Source organism: Pseudonaja textilis, chromosome 2 (assembly GCF_049901715.1).
Source record: "Pseudonaja textilis isolate UNSWEBS1 chromosome 2, rPseTex1.2, whole genome shotgun sequence".
NCBI lineage: Eukaryota > Metazoa > Chordata > Lepidosauria > Squamata > Elapidae > Pseudonaja > Pseudonaja textilis.
Window position 1 is genome coordinate 247,900,265 of NC_141991.1, and position 12,779 is coordinate 247,913,043.

General features: G+C 44.9%; 1 protein-coding gene across 2 annotated transcripts in view; it reads left to right on the plus strand.

Moving 5' to 3' along the window:
• Window positions 1–4,977: 4,977 nt before the first annotated feature.
• Window positions 4,978–12,779, plus strand: part of SKOR2 (SKI family transcriptional corepressor 2) — a 50,332-nt gene continuing 42,530 nt past the window's right edge. For both annotated transcript variants that reach the window (XM_087927508.1, XM_087927509.1), the window contains exon 1: window positions 4,978–5,125. The gene's annotated coding sequence lies outside the window, so the exon portion shown is untranslated. The remainder of the gene's footprint in view (window positions 5,126–12,779) is intronic.

The window sequence follows — 12,779 nt, forward strand, 5'->3', positions numbered from 1 at the left end:
CGCCGACTAACCGATGGGCTGGGATTTCCGTAAAATACTATTTTAAAAAGCATTTCAAGTTAGCAGGAACGCAGCTTAGCCCATTGTGAGAATGCAGCCATTAAGCACACGTTACCTTATGCTAATTGGGCCAAGCTTGCTTCTTCTTAATACTGGCTAAATTCACACGACGCACAAACTCGCAATCCAACCAACCCCGCTTTCGCTTAGCTTAGCCTTGGTGTGATTTGGAAAATCAAAATCCTGCCGCCAATGTATGGTTTGGCTCCCCTTGGTAACTCAGAATAGGGGGTTAGCCGAGTAATCCCCGATCCGATTAAATGTCGGAAATTGTACACGTGTCTTGCCAATGGAGCTCCGGGGTTTGGTGGCCGCAACCTCTCTAAGACAAAACAGGTCAACCCATTCTTTCAAAACTCTTTTTAAAAGCGAAGTACACATTCAGAGGTGTTTCTCAACCGGTTCTGTTTCAATCGAAATCCGAAAACCTGTAGCTCTCTTTAAGAATCCGGCATTCATTCCATTTCTTTAACATTATTCCTGATAGAACCAATCCTCTCGAGAAGAAACTACTTATTTTAGTAAGTCGAAACAGACGTGCTGTCGGAGGGACTAATCCCACGGGTTATAAATCTCGTCTGAATCTATGAAGGCGGGGATATTTGTGCCGCAGTCCAGGGGCCACGTCCCGTGAACCTCAAGTTCTGTGGGATGTGACTCACTTGTTCGCGCCCAGCCCTTCCCCACGTTCCCTTGGCGGAAAGGTGTCCCTAAACCCCAGCGAAAGGGAGTGACTTACATGCAGTTCCTCGACTTCAGACCAACTATCCTGATTGTGAGGACCTACCCAGGCCCCAGTACAGCCATTGATGGCATTTTAGCTTCTGCGGTTAATTGTTGGTGGAGAGCATAGATCTCAAGTGTAACCCTCTGGGTTGATTGAATAAACTAGGATCGCCCTTACGCATGTTGCGCGAAAGCCAGTGTCCCCCGGAAGTTAGTCTGTGTAACAACTCCTATATCTGCACTTCGTTGGAAAGAGAGCGAGCACGAACCGGTGGTGTTGACCCAATTAAGTAGGGATGAGATCAAGTTAAAGATCTACCAGATTACAAGGGACCGAGTGAGCAGGAGTGGGTATAAGGTGAGGGGTGGCTATTTTTTTTTCTTCTGAAACGCGAACCTTCTTGGCTTGCCAGTTTGGTTTCGTGCGAACGAGACGGGCGAATTAAGCGGGTCGTGTGAAGGTGGACTTCGGGGAACACGGGACGGCTCGCTTGTCACGGCCCGAGATTAGCTCCGCTTGCTCGGAAAGAAAGCCAGCTGCTTTCTCCTATGTCGGCATTCATTTTCCCCCACGCATCCTTCCCCACGTGGAAAAGGTTCCACGGGAGCACTTTCGGCGCGCCGATCTCCACGGGACTTTCGCGCCGTCCAAAGGCGCTCTTGTTTAAAGCAAGCCGCAGCAGCCTCGCCCAGAGAACTACATCTCCCATGCTCCACTAGCAACGCCAAGGAAACTGAAGACTGTTTCAACCCGGATAAAGAGGAAATAAGGAATTTCTCCAGAAAGACACTTTTTCTTACTGGCAGGCAGCTCGGCCTTCCTCTCGGCCCAATCGGATGAGCAGCTTAAGAAGCAGGATCGATGCTTCTTAAGCAGATCCAAGGGTCTCCTTTGGCCAGGGTGGTGGGTGCAAAAGTCTGGGAGGGCGCGCGGGAAGCTACCGGGCCCTCTTCCTTTGGCGAGGAGGGTTTATTCCTCCGCGGAAAATACCGCCAAGCGTCTGGCTTCCTTATGCTCCGCGGGACTGGCAAGGCTAGATGCCTCTAAAAACCTGCAGTGGCCATTTTCAGGCGTGTATGATGAAGTTGCGCCCGAAGACCTCCTTTTGCATTAATAAAGAGTACATTAATTAAAAGAAGGGGCAATTCAATTGGGAACCAGACCCGCTCAGTCCTTGGCTGTGGTCGGTGAGATCTCGCCAATTAAATATATATATATTTATTATTTATATTTATTATAAATATATAAATATATATATATACATATACATATACATATACATACATACATACACACACACACACACACACATATATGTGTGTGTGTGTGTGTGTATGTGTATATATATATATATATATATATATATATATATATATATATATATATATGTGTGTGTGTGTGTATATATATGTATATATGTATATATATATATATATATTTCAGCGTAGGGTTACTTTCAGTTTAATTCCAGCAGGCTCAAGATAGTTCTCTCGTAGGATGGGGTCGGAAGCCTTGTATAGGCTCAGGCACGCCAGGGAATCACACAATGTGCTAAGCCAGGATAAAACCCAGGTTGGATCATTCGTGATTCAGGGTGTCTTGGGAACGTATGAATGGAGTCGCGTTGCTAGAATATATCCACGTGTTTTGTGAATTTGGCTTTAGGTTTCTTTATGTTAGGTGGAACTACCAGTTTTGGAGGGGTTTTCCTGGAGAATCCGGAAGATTCTGCCCAAGGATTCCAAGGTTTGATCGCCGGGCAAGGATTTAATTTTCCTTGCACACTTTGCCTAGGGAGATTCTCCGCTCGTGGTTGTCCCAAAGATGCTTTTTCCTAAAAGGCAACTGGATTTACTTTGTTTTTCCTTGAAGACGTTTTGCTTCTCATCTGAGAAGCTTCTTCAGTTCTGACTGAATGGTGGAGGAATACATCCTTCCATTCCCCACCATCCAGTCAGAGCTGAAGAAGCTTCTTGGATAAGAAGCAAAACGTCTTCAAGGAAAAACAAAGTAAACCCAGTTGCCTTTTAGGAAAAGCATCTATGGGACATCGTGCACACTTTCTTTCTAATACTTTCCAACTGGTCTGTAAATGTTCTCACCCTCATTTCTTCATCCGTTGTAATTAAGGAGTAGTGACTTTGCCTACTTTATATATCCTGGGCACCCATCAGACTCCGTTACCAGGGCTGGTCCAACAGTACTGGAGGACTCCAATTCACTTGTTGCCCATCGTGTGTTCTTAATTCCAGATTTATTCTTATTTTCGCGGAAGCAGAAATCAAGATCTATCCATAATATTTCAAGTCTTACATTTGGGAATCGGAGTGCCGGGCTCACAACCTTCCAATTTACTTGTGAATCTTGCTCTATGGGTATTTTACTGGAGGCTGCAAGTAAACCGGTCCTTGGCCTATTTCATCCTTAAGTAAACCTTGTTTTGGATTCAATCTCTACGATTTCTCTCTGAAAACAAGCTTTGGGTGCCATTTTCTGCAACTTTCTTTGAAAGGAACTTTTGAGCCACTGGTCTTGAAAGGCTAATAGCTGAGCTTGGGGTGGGGGGGGTGAAGTCGCAGGTTGTATGTGGATGTCAATATTTCTGGGTTTAAAAGAGATTGGGCCCTTTCTGACTGATTCTTTGAAAAAGGGGTCCATATGTCTGAATATTCAGATACAGTTCAAGTGATCAGCTCCGCTTGCTCTGGTTTAAGTCCAAAAACAAAACAAAAAACCAGGAGAAGATGGGCCTGATAGAGCATTTCTCAACCTTGGCAAATTTAAGATAGGTGGACTTCAACTCCCAGAATTCTATGCTGGCTGGGGAATTCTGGGAGTTGAAGTCCATCTCTCTTAAAGTTACCACCATTGAGAAGGACGCTCGAATGTATTTTCGGATGGGAGACCCCCAAGAAATGTCAACAAGGCATCTTTGAAGATGGCTTTACTAGGTCGAGAAAGGATCGGGCTGCAACCTTCCAGGCAACTGAGATGTCAATCATCCTTCCAACCTGGCAGAGCAAAGGGTTAAAGCGGTTAAAGGGTTAAAGGGACTGTAATCCAACAAAATCTGTGATTACTTGCAATCAATAACTAATCGATTGAAATAAGGATAAACGCGGCGGCAGAAGTGAAGTCTTTACACACATTCTAAATACTAAAATCAAATAGACCTTGAGAAAGCCATGGCTTGCTAGCTGTGTGCGTTGTAACTGTATGCATATATCTCTATGTGATAATATGCTAATTATATTCGCCACTAGATTTTTTTTTCCTTTTAATGTACAACCCATTACTATCTTGCAAACTGGGAGGTGGGGGGCGGGACGGGGCGGCGAGGGAACCGGAGAGCGAGAGAGCAAGTCAGTTTATACCTCCGTCCAACACGCATCTCCAAGTCACAGAAAGCTTAAGCGGTTGGTTTCACACGATAAGCCAGGGTAGAGTTTAACCTTGGTGAGTTTTGAGCTGGCTTAGATTGGCCAGGCTTGAGGGTTAGTTCCCCGTCCAACAATGACTGAATAGAAGGAATGGAATGGAATGGAATGGAATGGAATGGAATGGAATGGAATAGAATAGAATAGAATAGAATAGAATAGAATAGAATAGAATAGAATGGAATTCTTTTTATTGGCCAAGTGTGATTGGACACACAAGGAATTGGTCTTGGTGCAAATGCTCTCGGTGTACATAAAAGAAAAGATACATTCGTCAAGAGTCAAGAATCATAAGGTGCAACACTTAATAATAATCATAGGATACAATAAGCAATCAAATCATAATAGGAAACAATTAGTTGGGTCAACCCCGGATTCGGTGCGTTGTGTGAATGCAGTTCCGAGAAACGAAGCAGTATTTCGACAAGCCCCCAAGTTTTAGCCCTCGGGGAAGACGCAGCTCGCCCCCCTCGCCCTCACCCTGGATCGCCTCTTTTGGGTTCGGCGAGGTTTCTCTTCCTTCTCGCAGGAAGCGCGATTGGGGGGAGGGGGGGCGGTGACGTCACCGTGGCCACTGGGTGTCGTCCTTTCGGTCCGCCTCAGAGCCTGTGAGATAGAGAGAGAGAGAGAGAGAGAGAGAAAGAAAGAGCGAGAGAGCGAAGAAGCGCAGAGCGTGGAGATTCCCGACTCCTCCCGGCGCTAGCTCGCTTCCACCCCCTCGGCTGCCCAAGGCCGCTTCTGCTAATACCGCAACTCCTGCCTGGGCTCCGGATCCCAAGCCTGCGCCGCCACTTGGCGCCCGAAGATCCAGCGAGCGGGCTGGCGGTCCAAAGGCGGTCTGGATGCGTCCTCCTCGGAGGCTGGCGGACGCCCCCGCGAGCAGCAGCCGGACTTAGCAGAGGTAAAATCGGGGTTGCGCCCGTCCTTGGCGGGTGGTGTGTGTGTGTGTGTGTGTGTGTGTGTGTGTGTGAGAGAGAGAGAGAGAGAGAGACAGAGACGTTTGTCAACCCAGGCCAAAGAACTGCTTCAAGGGAGCGTCCACGTCTAGAGGCAGTTTATCGTCGAAGCTTGGACGGGGTTTCCTTAGAAAGACGCGATTTTTCAAAGCCCGCTTGGCAGGAATCCGGATTTAGCCTTCGACCTGGATTGACGACAAACCTGGATGATGGGATGCCTCTTCGTTCTTGGGAAGCCGCGTTTTATTCTAGAAGGGAGAGGAGAACAGCTGGGAAAACTGGGACTAGAAGCGGGGGCGGGGGGGGGAGGGAAACACTGGGACAAACGGAGCTTCTCGGTTTGTCTTGGCACAACCGCCGCCTTTCTAATCCGGTCCTCTCCCCTTCGCGAGTCTTTTAACCATCCTCTTTTTTATTCCTCCCTTCCCTTCTTCTTCTTCTTTCTCGATGAATTTCCCACCCTCCCCAAACCCTCCAAAAACAGCGCCCGGACTTCGCGTCTTCGCGAGCGAAGGGTACAAGTCGCCTTTTCTTCCACTTTTCCCCCATCGAGTCCAAGGGGCCCTTTCCCAACGAGCAACCCCAGCTGGAGAAGAGCCGTCGGAAAGGGGGGTCGCTTCTCAGACCCGGGATGGGGCGGTGGGCAAACCCCGCCACAGCGCAGGAAGGTGGAGGCGCGGGGAGGGGGATTTCTCTGGGTGGGAATCTAAATTCCCCCCCCCTCCCCTGTTTATTGTGCCGAGACTTGGAAGGCAAGTGAGTTTTCGGGGTGTGTGTGGAAATGGTGCTCTGGAGCGATGAGGATGAGAGGAAAGGCTTGATCCCAGCGCCTTTTGACCCAGCATCCTCTAACAGATACTTGGAGGAGCTGGGGAGATTCCCAGCCTTCCCCCCTTCTCCCCCCCTCAACCCGGGCTGGAAGGAAGAGGAAAGTACCAAGAAAGGAGAATATTTGGCCCAGGGTTGAAACGAGGGGTCCTTGGTGCTCTCCGCAGCTTGCTTGTTTCTTGCAGACGTTTCATGACCCAGACTAGGGATCGCCACCAGTGCTAGACTTAATTTAGCCCTGAGGATAGGATATGACCCAGTTTGGGTCACGAAAACGTCAGGATGAGAAAAGGTCAGGTCCCATCCATCCCCAGCGGCGGACTTCCCGCCTGTCCCGAAGGTTTACTGCGTTCTCCTTGCTGCCCCGCCGACACCAGCATCCCTCAAAGGGGCTTTTGCGTTCCCTTCTTCCAAATTGATCTTTCTGAATCCCCCGCGCGGACAAGCCGGATTCCTCGTCTCAGCTCCGGGCTCCGCCGTTGCCCAGCCGGCTAAGTCAGCAGACGCCCGTAGGCTCACAGCAGAATGCAAAAAAATTCCATTATGCCCAGACTGGTCCGGTTGCAAAAAAAAGTCTAGGGTGAAAGCAAGCAAAATGAAACGGAACATTTAAAAAGAAGGCAGCGCCAGAGCCAAGATTACACTTACACACACACACACACACACACACACACACACACACACACACAGAGCCCCAAAAGCCTGGGCTGAGTCTTTGGCACTTGGAGCAAGGACGTCCTCCTTCCTCCAGTTTAAAGCATCCTCACTCAAATGGGTTGTAATCTGGTGGGGCGAAAAGACAATTTGGTCCCTTCCCTGCTACCAAGCAGAGGATATTTATTGACAAATACCTTTCATTAAATAAGTTAAGAATCTTATCTTGGCTGGCTGATGCAACCCGACCAGATCTAGGCTTAAGTATTTGTGGACCGAGCTGCGGAATAATCCGGGTTGTTTTTTTTTAAATTTATCTGAATCCTGAAGGGTTGTTATTGTTATTTAGACCCTAACGGTGATACAATGGTGCAGTTTGCCTTGTGTGGTATGTGTGTGTGTTACATTCTGTGTTAGAATCTGTACAATTACAGACACACCAGTTTGCCTTATTCTTGTGATCTTTCTTCTCGGCTCGGCCCTGCCACATTTTTCTGCCTTCTCCTTCAGTTTCGGTCCTTAGTTGTGTGTTTGTGTATTGGTGTTCTTTTCTGAAAAAAAAGTCAAGTTGGAAATCTCAAGCCAGTCCATTGCTAGGGATTGGATTAGTTGCAAGAATGATTATTTAGTAATTAATAGTTCGATTATAAAGCAATAAATAATCTGTGACCAATGTTCCGAACATCTCTGGAATTAAACCCTGGCTATGTTGGCATTTTTGTCCAAATACTTTTTTTTAGCATTTCCATTGGAGTTTTGGCCCACTGAGATAAAAGACACCCCTTTTTAAAGGTATTTTAATATATGATGTGAGGAGGGGGGTTGGTTAATATAATGCTTACTGAGTAAACTGGAAAACGTTCCCATTTTAGTTGCTGTCTTTAATGGAATGGCTGGAGGAGGGAAAAATGGATATTTCACAAAAAGAAAAGAAAAATCGAGAGCATAGGCAAGATAAGTTTATTTTCTTGCGCATTCTTTTTCCAGAGGAATCGTTTATCCTCACAACACACACACACACACAACACATACTGTCAAACTCAGTGGGGGTTTATGAGACACCTTTATGCTACTTTGTGGTCTTCAGTTTATCAGAGATTCTGAGATCCAGAAATTAGGTGGAGAAAGAGCTTCCCGAATGCCTCAAATTTTTTTTGCAGCTTTCCAGTCCTGGATCCTGCAATGTTAAGAGAAACTGGACCGAAGGGTCCAACAGAACTGTGGGTTTGATGTAGCTGAAGTGGGAGGGTTGTGTATGAATGCAGTCCTGACTCCTGGCAAAGGAGCTGGAATGAACTTGGAATCAAGCGATAGAATCACTGACTGCTTCATCTGCAGAACTGAATGGGCAGCAACGATGCTTTTTCATCATCCTGTACTGGAAGTCGTTCCTTGATGAGACCACGATCCCATTCAGACAATCCTAACTACCTGAGACCCGGATCAGATCTTCCAAAGCACTGAAAACATCTTGCACTTCAGACTTAAGAGTCCATCCCATGCCTGAGTCCTGCAGCCTTTAGCTGTGATGGGAAGGAAATGGCTGTGTCTCAGATTTTGAAAGATTCGCACACAGAAACAAACAGGGACACAGAGAGAAAGAGAAAGAGAGAGAAAGAGAGGGAGAAAGAGAGGGAGGGAGAGGAGAGAGAGATAGTGAGACAGAGAGAGAGAGAAGGAGGGAAGGAGAGAAAGAGAAGGAAAGGGAGGGAGGGAGAGGGAGAGAGAGAGAGATAGTGAAACAGAGAAGGAGAGGGGGAGAGAGGGAGGGAAGGAGAGAGAGAAGGAGAGAGAAAAAGAGGGAGGGAGAGGAAGATAGTGAGACAGACAGAGAGAGGAGAGAGAGGAGGAGAGGGAGGGAGAGAGAGAGAGGAGAAAGAGAATGAGACAGAAAAAGGAGAGAGAGGGGGAGGGAAGAGAGAGAGGAGAGAGAGAAGGAAAGGGAGAGGGGGGAGGGGGAGAGAGAGAGGTGTGTGCCTTGTGGAAGAATATTTTCAGGAGGTAAAACTGGCCTCTGATGAAATCCTGCCTAACAGGGGCCTAGAAGACAGGGATAGCTTATTCTCCTTTTTTTTTCCTGTGAGAATCTAAGATAAAATAGAATTTCTCAGAGAATTCGTGCAGGTAAGCTAACCAACTTCAGATAACAGGAGCTGAACCTTTGTGAATAAAGGGAGTTGGTGTCAGAAGGAGCATTCCAGGGAATAGGAAGTACAGGCCTGGCTCTATTTAAATAGGCACAGTCTATTCTAGGCCAACAACCTAAGAAGTTTCTTTCTTCTTCCAAAAAGATAACCTTTTTGAATTGAATTGAATACTTTATTCGGCCAGCTGTGATTAGACACTCAAGGAATATCCCAATATCCATTTGAAATATAAGTCCCATCCTATTTTTTTTTTCGCCTTTTCTTTTTCTTCTTTGTCCTTTCCTTCCTTCCTCCCTCCTTCCCTCCCTCCCTTTTTATGTATTAAAAATGTAGCTGTTCAATTGATCTTACGTAACTCCTTTTCCCTTTGAATGACAGTTTAACTTTCCTATTTCAATTTTCTCAGCCGCCAGAGCAGTGAATCGAGATGTTTAATTGAATTTGCAGAGGGTTTTTTTTTTTTGCTTCTTCTTACCTCCATTGCTCTAGTTCTGTTCCTTTCTGTACTGGGATCTTTACCAAACAACCACAGCATAATTCCCATAAGAAAATGCAGGAGGCCTTGAAATGCCTCTTTGGTCCGAGTGTATTTGTTCACTGATTTATCAGAGAGGACAAAAATAGGTTTTTTTTTGCCTCAAGCGGATGTATCAGATTTGCAAGATACTGAACTATGGTTTGATTTAATCCTGAAGATCTTCCCTCTTTGAAATTATATTGAAACTCCCACAATGTTACCCTTTCTGTCTAATATGCTCGAATTAAGGATTCCTTTCTCTTTCTTTTTCTTTCTTTCTTCTTCCTTTCTTTTTTTCTCTTTTCTTTTTCTTTCTCCCTTCCTCTTCCTCTTTTTTCCTTTTCTTTCTTTCTTTTCCTCTTTTTTTCTTTCTTTCTCTTTCTTTCCTTCTCTCTCTCTCTCCTTCCTTCCTTCCTTCCTATCTTCAAATTGCCAAGATTAAGAAACACCGAATTAAGGTATTTTGATCCATTCTATCATTTCACGGGCAGCAAGCAGTGGAAAAGTATATTCTTTAAGGCTGACCCTGTTGAGTTGGGAAGTAGCTTGGTGGGTCTCCTTGCTCCAGCATCAGAGAATGGGCCTCCTCCTGTCCATTCAGGCTGGCAAGCAGGCTGAGCAACACAGCGGCCCCGTTGTATATTTATGAAAGTCTGGAGTTAGCAGGCCATATTAACTACACAGATGAGCATAACTGGCTGTGATTGGTTATTTCAGTTTGTCATGGGAGTGGGGGGGCGAAAGGGAGGGTAGAACAGACTTCCATCTTCCTGGGTTTTGGTTTTCCTTTATTTTTCCTTTTATTTTATTTGTTCTTTTGAGGTAGCTTTGATGCCTGGTGACTGCCAGGATTAGTCCCTGCATTTTTCTTGGCAACAGTTTTTTGGAAGAGGTTCATCCTAGCCTTCTTTGTAGGCCTGAAAGAGAGGGAGTGGCTATCCAGCTGGTGATATGCCTAAGGCAGAATTAGAACTTGTGGCCTCCTGGTTTTTAGCTCAGTGCCTTTAACTACTAGGCCATGCAGCTTCTTTGGTTTTCCTTAGCTCCTTCATATATATATATATATATATGATCCCTTCATTAAAAAACTATATATAGTTTTTTAATGAAGGGATCACAGGAGGAGATAGGGGGTTTCTTTGAGTGGAAAGGCATTTAACATTTGGAGACATAAATGTTTAATTGGTGCTCTGGTAAAGGCTACAAATACATAGCTGGCACTGGATGAAAGCTAATGTAGTGTAAGCCGGAGAAGCAATATTCTTTTCTGTATGCAGGTAGTCCTTGACTTATAACCACAATTGAGCCCAAAATTTCTATTGCTAAGCAAGGCAGTTATTCAGTGAATTTTGCCCCAATTCTTTCCTTCTTGTCACAGTTGTTAAGTGAATCACTGGAGTTGTTAAGTTAGTGATACAGTCATTAAGTGAATCTGTCTTCCTGATTGACTGCTTATCAGAAGAATCACAAAAAGGGATCACATGAACCTGGGACCCTGGAACTGTCATAAATATGTCAGTTGCTAAGTGTCTGGATTTTGATCATGTTCCATAAGAATGAAAAATGGCCATAAGTCATTTTTTCCCCTGTCATTGTAACTTCAAGCAGTTACTGAATGAAATGTTGTAAATCAAGGACTATCTGTATTCCATTTCATTCTTTTCCTTCTCTTCTCTGACCAGCGGCAGGCAGAAGTGCATGAATCCTCAAGGTTATTTTAATAACCTTTCCTTAAAATTTCCCCCCATTTTAGTGTATAGTTTTCTCTGAATGAACTGAGTATTTTGCCTACATGAGAACACAGACAGCTGAGTTCCCAGTTAGCATAAATGATAGCAAATCCAAGTACTTGAGCCATTATGTGTGAGCAGGAATTTGGTGTAACTACTGAGTGGGGAGTTTGCTATTGCATCAACCTCATCCGTGTTTCTTTACTGCCATTGGCTCAACAGTTGATGTCTTGCAACTGCTGAGTCTGGGAACGGACTGTGAAGGGTGTTGTTATCGGCATAGATATGAATTTTGATGAGGGAGTTTGGCTGGCGACATCTCATTCAGACATTCAGAGAACCAATTCTCAGTTTCCTGAAAATTAACAGCCTATCTGATATAGTGGTTAAGGTTTTAGCCACAAACCCAGGAAATTTGTGAGTTCTAGTCCCATTTTAGGCATAAAACCAAACTGATGACTTTGGGCCAGTCACCAGGAGACTGTGATTTCTAGTCCCACCTTAGGCACAAAAGTTGCTTGGGTGACTTTGGGCCAATCACCGGGAAATGATGAGTTCTACATCTCACCTTGGGTGAGGGTACAAAAGCCAGCTGGGTTATTTTGGGCCAGTCCCTCTCTCTCTCAATCCAACTCATCTCACAGGGTTGTTGTTCTGGAGAACGTAGGAGGAGGAGGAGGATGTATTTGGATATGTTCACCATTATTTACAAAGTAAGAAAGGCAGGACAAAAATCTAATCAGAATAAAATAAATAAATTTAGGAACAAATTTGATGAAATATCCAATATCTCTTATCAAGCCAGTCAGGTGTAGCAATAAGAGCATAAGCTTAGGTCCAATGTATAAATCCCTTATTTGACGTTGAATTTGAGCTAGTCCCCATCTTGAATAGTCAACCAGCAAAGGGGGTAGAGAGATACGGTGCTCAGGACCTTGGACAGAGCACACAAAAAGAGAGAATTGATATTTCAACAAAACGTAGAGACTTTCTATAAGTTAACGTTGGTCTTTTTCTTCATCTTTCTTCTTTTCTATCCTCAAAGAGCCGTCATGCATTTCCCTCTCCATCACTTGTTAAGGCACAGGATAGGGGTATTCCAAGTCAACAAAGCAAACTTCCTTGAGCCTCAAAGGTCTCGTGGCGGTTAAAAAATTGCAATCTGATGGAAGAGAGTATTTGTAGCTCAGAGCTGAATTGTGGGGACTTATAATTTATGACCAGTTTTTTCCCCCGCTTACAACCATTGCAGCATCCCCATGGACATGTGATCAAAATTTAAATTATTGGCAACTGACTCATATTTATGATGGCTGCACTGTCCCAAAGTCATGTGATTCCCTTTTGCAGCTTTCTGACAAGCAAAGTCAATGGAGGAAGATAGATTCACTTAACAACCGTGTTACTAATTTAACAACTATAGTGATTTACTTCACAAGAAAGGTTGAAAAAAAGGGGGGGAAACTCTTTTAACAACTGTCTTGCTTAGCAACGGAAATTTTGGGCTCAACTGTGGTCGAGGATTAGCTGCATTGACCTGACCCAAGACTGCAACGATTAGGGGAGATTTGCTTATGGCAGCATTCAAAACAAGGGAAATATTTCCCCAAGTGGGAACAGCCGGCGAGGCTAACTTTAATTCCACAGTCTTCAGTGGGGAAAAAAAAAAGATACTTGATTAGAAAACTTCAAAGAATTGGGGAACCAGTAGCTGTCACATTTG